Source organism: Gastrolobium bilobum, unplaced genomic scaffold, assembly GCF_033153095.1.
Source record: "Gastrolobium bilobum isolate Gb01-03AN ecotype WA unplaced genomic scaffold, APGP_CSIRO_Gbil_v1 utg37883, whole genome shotgun sequence".
Classification (NCBI taxonomy): domain Eukaryota; kingdom Viridiplantae; phylum Streptophyta; class Magnoliopsida; order Fabales; family Fabaceae; genus Gastrolobium; species Gastrolobium bilobum.
In genome coordinates this window covers 46,177-54,983 of record NW_026898632.1, presented here as the reverse complement: position 1 = coordinate 54,983, position 8,807 = coordinate 46,177, and positions in this window count along the sequence as shown.

The window sequence follows — 8,807 nt, the reverse complement described above, 5'->3', positions numbered from 1 at the left end:
TCTCCAGATTTCTGATTGAAGCACTCATGTTTCTGGTATTAGCCCTAGTCTCTTCCATGAAAGCATTTGTATTCTTTGTATTGGCTCTAGTCTCCTCCATAAAAGCATTGGAGTGTTGAGCCATTTGTCCAACTAATCTCTCCAAATCAGAAAGTTCCTTCTGTGGAATAGGAGAAGGTTGCAGAAAGTTGTTTAAGCTATAATCAAGACCACCTCCTTGACGTCTCCTCTGAAAATTACTTTTGCCAGGAGAACTCTGATTTCTTTGAAAATTTTGTTGGGGCTTCTGCTCATACCAAACCCCATTCACTTGCAACTGCTGTGGATTATCACCCATTAGAATGGGACACTCATTAGACTCATGAGCTTCCTTGCAGTATTCGCACATCACAGAAGTTGATTGAACCTTGGACACTTGCATTTTCTCAAACTTCTCATTCAAGTTGTCAAACTTTTTGGACAACAACTTTTGTTCAGCAAGCATAGCATCATTACTTTCTAGCTTTATTACTCCTTTCCTTGCCTGAACTGGGAAGCTCTCATTCTCATTTCTTACAAGTTTCTTGATCAAGTCAATGGCTTGCTCAGATGTACTCTGGCGAATAGAACCCCCAGCTGCACTATTTTTCACCAATCTTGTTTCAGGAGAGATGCCATTAAAGAAGATTGCTACCTTTCTGTCATCATCTCCCTCATAGTGCGGACACTTCTGGATAAGTTCCTGGAATCTCTTCCAGGTTGCACACAGCGATTCTCCTTCAAACTGGCGGAAGTTTGTGATCTCATTTACCAGCTGGTTGTACTTCTCCATAGAAAAGAACTCGACAAAGAACTTGGTGGACAAGTCTTCCCATGTCATGATACTATTAGTTGGCTGCCTTTCTATCCATCTGAGAGCTTTTCCCTTAACAGCAAAAGGGAATAATCGCATCCTGATAGCATCGGCAGACACTCCATTGTGCTTGGTAGTGTCACAGATCATCAGAAATCGATCTATGAACTCATGAGGATCTTCCTCCTCAGCACCAGAAAACTGAACCCTTTCCACCAAAGTAATCAGAGATGGCTTCAGCTCAAAATTGTTTGCCTCCACAGTTGGCCTGATTATACTTGAATTTGGCCTATTGAACACCGGAGTCAGAATGGTGTCCAACAATCTTGGAGGTGGGTTGTTTGCATTGTTGTTACCCGCCATTTCTTGTATACATGTATTTTCTTGAATTCTTCCCAAATTATCTGCTTGGCAACTTTCCTCAGTCTCCTCTCAGTTCTTGCAATTTCAGAATCAATCACAAAATCTGTAGGAGCAAGTCTACCTCACATAAACTCAGAAAACAAAATAATTAGTAGCACCTGCAAACACAAAACAAGATAGAACAAAATAAAATAAAAAGTAAAAATCCAATCTCAAAGATCAACGGTTATTAGTAATATTGGAATTAGCAATCCCCGGCAACGGCGCCAAAAATTTGATGCTCTCCGACAAGTATACCGATCGCACAAGTAATATAATGTGTAAGTAGAGTATCGTCTCCACAGGGATTGTAAACCAAGTACTACAATAACCAGTCCCCTTAAGTTGGAAAACTCGGTTTGTTGTTTGGAAAAATTGCGAAATGATTTTAGTAACAATATGAAATAAAAATAAAGACTTGTTTTAATATTTTTATTTAAGAGAAATAAAACAATAACAATGAGATTTGATTTTAAAAATATGAGAAAAATATTGTAGCTAGAGCGCACTCACCTTATGATCCCCACTTCTTACTTTGGATTGATTCACAATATTTATTCATATAATTACTCTGATAAATTATTATCTAAAAATATTTATTAGTTAACCCTCAATTCCTTGCAAGGTTAACCCTTTAATCCCCAATTGGAACCCCAATTCCTTGCAATGTTCCTCATGGTATTAAGCAATGAACGCAATAATTTAAGCATCCGCAATTACATACACATCTATTCCTAGCATGCATACCAATTGTTGTCCTACCCCCTTTCAAGATGAAAACCCCAATATTCCTATCTAGGGTTCTAACCCTCAAACTATTCCCAACTATCAGATTGATCAGTTCTAATAAAGAAAATAGAAAATACGCACAAGGTAGAAACAAAGATAATTATATAAATGAATAAAACTAAATCAATTCATCGTAACAAGGGTTCACATAGGGCTCGTGACCCTAACTACAATAAAAGAAAACTAGCCAAGCATAATCATGTCTAAAAATAATCCAATATTCCAAAGTATAAAATTACGAAGAAAAGAGAAGAAGAAGAACTGTAGAAGAATCCTCCTAAGCTCTGTCGTCGGTCTTCTTCTGAAGAAATAGGTCTGAATCCCTAATTCTGTCAAAAGGATCATATTTATATGACTATTTTCCTTCTTCCAAAAATACCCCCGAGATAACACGGTACTTCTATCCTGCAACCCGGCGCCGGTTTGGCGCACGTTTGCGCCAACTTGCTGCCCAATGTATGCGGCAATTCGGAACCAATTCCTGTGACTCGGCACCAGTTGGCGCCATTCTTCATCTTTTGGGCGCCACTTGGCGCCAATTTCCTTCTTTGTGGGCGCCTAGTGGCGCCATGGTTCTTCTTGTGGGCGCCTAGTGGCACCATGGTGCTAGGAGGCGCCATTTGCTTCATGATTGGGCGCCTAGTGGCGCCATGCACAAGGCCTCCGCTGCAAAGTTCGCAATCTGGCGCTGGTTTGCGCCAGTGTGGTGCCAACATGCGCCAAATCTCTGGCATTTGTACTGTGATACATTTGTGCGTGTGGAGTCGCGTCAACAGGCTTTTTATAATTTGTAATTTTCACTCCTCTTTTTCCTGTAAAAACACAACCAAAAGGTGAATTTTAGTGACATAGAAAGAATCAATATAAATAGCAAATATATATTTAAATTGCTCTCTTATGACTCAATTCTTATCAGTTTTAACATGAAAAAACCACACTTGCCAGAGGCACATCAATGCCTCTTTTGCTGGGTAGACCTTTCTTAGCTACATCTCGTGCACTAATTGATGTTTAAAGCGGGAAGCTTGAGCTAAGAATGAATGATGAAACCGTTACTATTCATGTCTTTGATTCTTTAAAATAGTCTTTTCGCAAATACGATTGTTTTAGTCTTGAAGTCTTAAAGGAAGAAAAAAATGTAGCGGTTGAGGTTCCTGAAAAAGCAGAGGATTACAAAGAAGATGATACCTCAAAAATGGAATTGAAGGAGCTTCCTCAAACTCTGAAAGATGATGACAAACCTGGAAGGAAACCCAAAAGGAGGCGTCATCCTAAACGGAAGAAGGTACTGTGAAAGGAAGTGGTGAAACTCTTTGATACGAGTTGGAAGAGACACCGGAAGCTGAAGTTTGACAAGAGACACCAAGACTATATCTCCCAAAAAATCCAAAGCTTCAAAGAGTTCTTAACATGGCTTCATGGTTTGGAACAAATTTGGGAATGGTGGTTTCATACACCAAGGCATCCAGTGCCACTAGATCCTCCATTTGCTGAGTCATCCCACGCTGCTGAGGGGGATGACATGGAGGGTTGATCATATCTCCTTGTTGACGGAGATTTTGTATATTAGTTTATTTTTCAATTTCGTATTTTTATTTTATTTTTTATTTCGTGTTGGTTTATTTCTCTCTGATGTTTTAATGTGTGCATTATAGTTTATTCTATATGCCACTGTTTGTTCTATTGTGTAGGTTTTTCTTCTTTCTCGTGGTTTAATTATTGCTGAGGACATCAATTCTCTAAATCTGGGAATGGTAGGCAGGCTTGCACCTGAGAACTGCAATTCGTCTTTCAGGGGAGATACTCTAACTCTTTTAATTTTCTTAGTTATTTTTATAGTTATTTTGTGTGATATATATATATATATATAAAATTTGAACATGTTTTCTGAGCAAGTCCCAGGTTTAGATATGTTTTCCCTAGTTAATTTTCCTGATTCATCCTAGGAATCATGTTTTGAATGAACTTCTGGCATAATATTGTATTGGCATGAGTAGATTTCATGATTGCTCATTTGTCTGAATTTTGTGCTTGAATGATTAATGATGCCTGCTGTTCTTTTGGAAGTCTAGCTTGACATCATAGCTGGTGAGGTTTTGTGCTTAAACACTTATTTTATTCTGAGAGACCTCACTGTGATAGCATTCTAGAACTTGCTCTGTTTCTCTGTTATACATGCATTGATTGATATGATAAAGACATTTTGTTCTTGTTAGCTATTGGCCAAAATAACCCACCTGTATGAATTTTTCCATTGTTAGCCCCCTTGAGCCTGAACTTATTTGTTGTTAAATGACCTGTGGCCTGATTGATGGCTTAGCCTATATCCATATGACTTACCTTGATTGAGATTGAATTACTGAAATGTTGAAAAGAAAAAAAATAAATTGAGGTAAGCTCCACAGAGGTCAAATAATTAGGGGAGGTAAAATTTCATCTGTGCCCTTAAAACAAAAAGTTTTGAAAAAGAAAGAAAAAGAAAGAAAAAAAAAGGGTGAATGTAAAGAAAAGGTGGATGAAAGGAATTAATTCCCGAAATTTTGTGGGAATGTTAGTGGAGCAAAAATCATTGAGCTGAATGTGTTAAAAATGAAATAATATCAGTTTTCAATCTCATTGTTGTTTGAGCTACTGTCCATAAATTCCTTCCCTTAAACCCGACCAAGTTACAACCTGAGAAGTCCTTTTGATCAATTGTGCATGTGTTAATGTTCCTCATCTTTAGAAACTTGAGAATATGATCAAGCTTATGGTGATGTTATTGCTGTGATGGATTGAGTGATTGTTACTCCCTTAAACACTTGAGTGCTGAGCGTTATATGATTATCTTGGTGAGGGGTGTTCAAGCTAGAGTCTGATATTTTCATAAGAATATAAGGCATTGTTGGGAGTTCTTTGCATTGATTCAGTCATGCTTAGCATAGTGATCTCTTGATTGTCTCTGTGATGTTGTGTTGGAATAATTGATTGTTTCTTAAATTGAGTCTTGTACATTGCTGGGGAAAGCAACGTTTAAATCTGGGAATGGTTTGATGTGTCTCTGGCAAGTGTGATTTTCTGTGTTAAAATTGATAAGAATTGGGTCATAAGAGAGCAATTTAAATACATATTTGCTAATTATATTGATTCTTTCTTTTCAATTATATTTCTCACCTATTATTGTGTTTTTACAGGAAAAAGAAGTGAAAATTATAAAAGCCTGTTGACACAGACCAGCGCCGGATTGGAAATGTTGCATAGTATAAATGGCAGTGACTTGACGCCACTTAGCGCCAAAATGATGCTAAGTGGCGCCATGAAGCAAAGTGGCGCCAAAATGAAGCTAAGTGGCGCCAATATTGAAGGTAAGTGGTGCCAACTAGCGCCACTTTACGTGAATTTTGTTCCGACTTTTCTGAATTGGACAGAAGCGTGGCGCAAACATGCGCCAAACCGGCGCCAACTGGCGCCGGGTTGTGGGAAATTGTACCGTGTTGTTACGAGGGTATTTTTGGAAGAGGAAAAAGAGGTTTATAAATATATCCTTTTGATAGAACCCTAGGGATATCTCATTCCATTCAGGAGGAAGCCAACGGCAGAGCTCAGGAGGATTCTTCAACAGTTTTCTTCTTCATCTATTTCTCTGTGATTTTATGCTTTTATCGAATATTGAATTTTTAGCCATGATTATGCTTGGCTAGTTCTCTTTTATTGTAGTTAGGGTCACGAGCCCTATGTGAACCCTTGTTATGATGGATTGATTTAGTTTTATTCATTTATATAATTATCTTTGTCTCTACCTTGTGCGTATTTTCTATTTTCTTTATTAGAACTGATCAATCTGATAGTTGAGAATAGTTTGAGGGTTAGAACCCTAGATAGGAATATTGGGGTTTTGATCTTGAAAGGGGGTAGGACAACAATTGGTATGCATGCTAGGAATAGATGTGTATCTAATTGCGGATGCTTAAATTATTGCGTTCATTGCTTAATACCTTGAGGAACATTGCAAGGAATTGGAGTTCCAATTGGCGATTAAAGGGTTAACCTTGCAAGGAATTGAGGGTTAACTAATAAATATTCTTAGATAATAATTTATCCGAGTAATTATATGAATAAATATGGTGAATCATCCAAAGTAAGAAGTGGGGATCATAAGGTGAGTGCGCTCTAGCTACAATATTTTTCTCATATTTTTAAAATCAATTCTCATTGTTATTATTTTATTTCTCTTAAATAAAAATTCAAAAACAAGTCTTTACTTTTATTTCTTATTGTTACTCAAAATCAATTCGCAATTTTTTCCAAACAACAAACCGAGTTTTCCAACTTAAGGGGACTGGTTATTGTAGTACTTGGTTTACAATCCCTGTGGAGACGATACTCTACTTACTTTCTATATTACTTGTGCGATCGGTATACTTGCCGGAGATCATCACCAAGCGAGTTCCAAACCTTTTAGAACTCCCTAAAGTTTCGCCACAAACGCAGAACAGTGACCAATATGATATGCAAAACCTTGGATCCAGTGGCCAGACGCATCTCTGAGAACACCCCCACAGGCAGACCCTCCATTGTTACCTCTTGCAACACCATTAGTGTTTAGCTTATTCCAGCCTTCCATTGGGGGGTTCCAGCAAATGGGCACTTACGTATATTCTCTATGAGGCATCGAACCAAGATTATTCTTAAAAGCTTGATTGAACTCTATGACTTTAAGCTTAACGGTTTGGATTTTGTAGGCTTGCCAATCATTTGTTGCACCATGGGTTAATGTGTTTATCCATTTCCAAGCTAGCCATATAGTAACTGCAAAGACCAGTGACCAAGGGGCATCGAATCTTGAGGGACTTGAGACCCTCAAATTATCCAAAAGCCAATTATCCAGGCTACTATTAAAAAAAGTCGAAGCCATCTCATGGTTCAGCAAATCCTTCCACACTTCTCTTATTTTATAGCAATCTCTTGCCATGTGAGTAATAATTTTCACCTCTTCCTGACATATGGGACAGGTTGGAGGGGATAAATGAATCCTGGATAACCAACTCCTTGTAGGAAGACGATGATGTGCAACTTTCCAAAGGAAAAGGCAAATCTGGTTAGGTCCACGAAGCTTCCAAATAAAAGGCTAGATATTATTCATTGGATTAGTTACACCATCATGGTTTCTTAGCGTAAGGTACAAATTCTTCACTGAAACTCTGTCAGACCCATTTAGATACCAACTCATTTGGTCTATTCCATGAGACGCATGGGGCGGGAGATGACTTCTTATGGTTTGGATGACTTCATTTGGAAGGAAATTCACAAGTGCTTCAGTATTCCAATCACCATTCTGCTTCACATACTCAATGACTTTTTTGTTGCTGTCCACTGGAGGAATGGGCTGTAAAGATTTGTCTGCTAAATTGCTTTCATGATCTATCCATTTATCAATCCAGAAATTCACTATTGCTTCAACCAAATGGCCCACATGTATTTCCATAGCTGAGAATTTCCATTTTTCCAAATAAAAGTATCATGATCATTGCAGGCTTTCAGCACTCTTGCCCATAGGCTTATGGGATTGGATACAAACGAAAAAATCAGTTTACCCAAAAAAGCCTCATTCATGGCTGATAGTTTTCTAATTCCCAAGTCCCACCCGATGAGATGGATATGTTTCTTCTCTTCAGAATCTTCCCATATGAAACGTCTTTGCAATTTTTCAAGCTCATTGCAAACAAAAAGAGGAATCATAGCACTTTGCATATGAAAGTATGGAATTGTTGATAAAACTGACTGTGCTAATACCTCCTTACCAGCTTGAGAAAGGCATTAAGCTTGCCAGCTCGTTAATCTTTCTTTGACTCTATCAGTGATACCTGCATACATATTTTTAGTTACCCTACCATGTTGAATCATCGCTCCAAGATATCTCCTTAAATTTGATACCCTTTTAAAACCATTTTTTTCTGTGATTCTTTTTGCTGTCCCTTATGGTGTAATCTTCGAAAAGTAAATACTAGTCTTATTTTCACTAACTTTTTGACCAGATATTTCCCCAAAGAGGTTTAGGCAACGCAACAGAATTTGAAGCTACTCTTTATTGGCCTCTATGAACAACATGAGATCATCCGCGAAGAGGAGATGAGAAATTTTTGGACCATCTTTCCCAGCTTGAATTGGATATTCCAAAGCCCTCCTTTCACTGTTGTATCAATATTGTGAGATAATTTTTCCATGGCTAAGACAAAAACATAAGGAGATAATGGGTCTCATTGTCTCACCCCCTGCTAGGCTGAAATTCCTCTGTTAAATTACCGTTCCAAACACCACTAATATTAGATGAGGTAATCGCTGTCATTATTAGGTAATTCCAGTTAAGATGATCATAAGCTTTCTCAAGGTCTACTTTAACTTCCATGAAGCATCACTTCCCCCTCATTCTTCTCATTGTGTGCACCAGTTCCTGTACTACAATAATATTATCTTGAATGTTGTAACGCCCGGCAACTTCAAGAATCAACGACTATCCCCACATTCTAACACGAGACTTTTCAGTGTGCTTTTTCCTCACTCGCACATTTTCCGAGAAAACTTCCCAGGAGGTCACCCATCCCAGAATTGCTCCAAGTCAAGCACGCTTAACTATGGAGTTCTTCCGTTCCGGGCTACCGAAAAGTAGATGCATCTTGTTAGTATAGGTAGTACCAATTAATTCTTATAAGTTATTCCCAACTTTACCGTCTCATACCAGCACAGTCTCTGGAATCCTTATCTTTCGGGTGTTGATTCGTTTCATTCATGAACCCCCAAGCTGCAA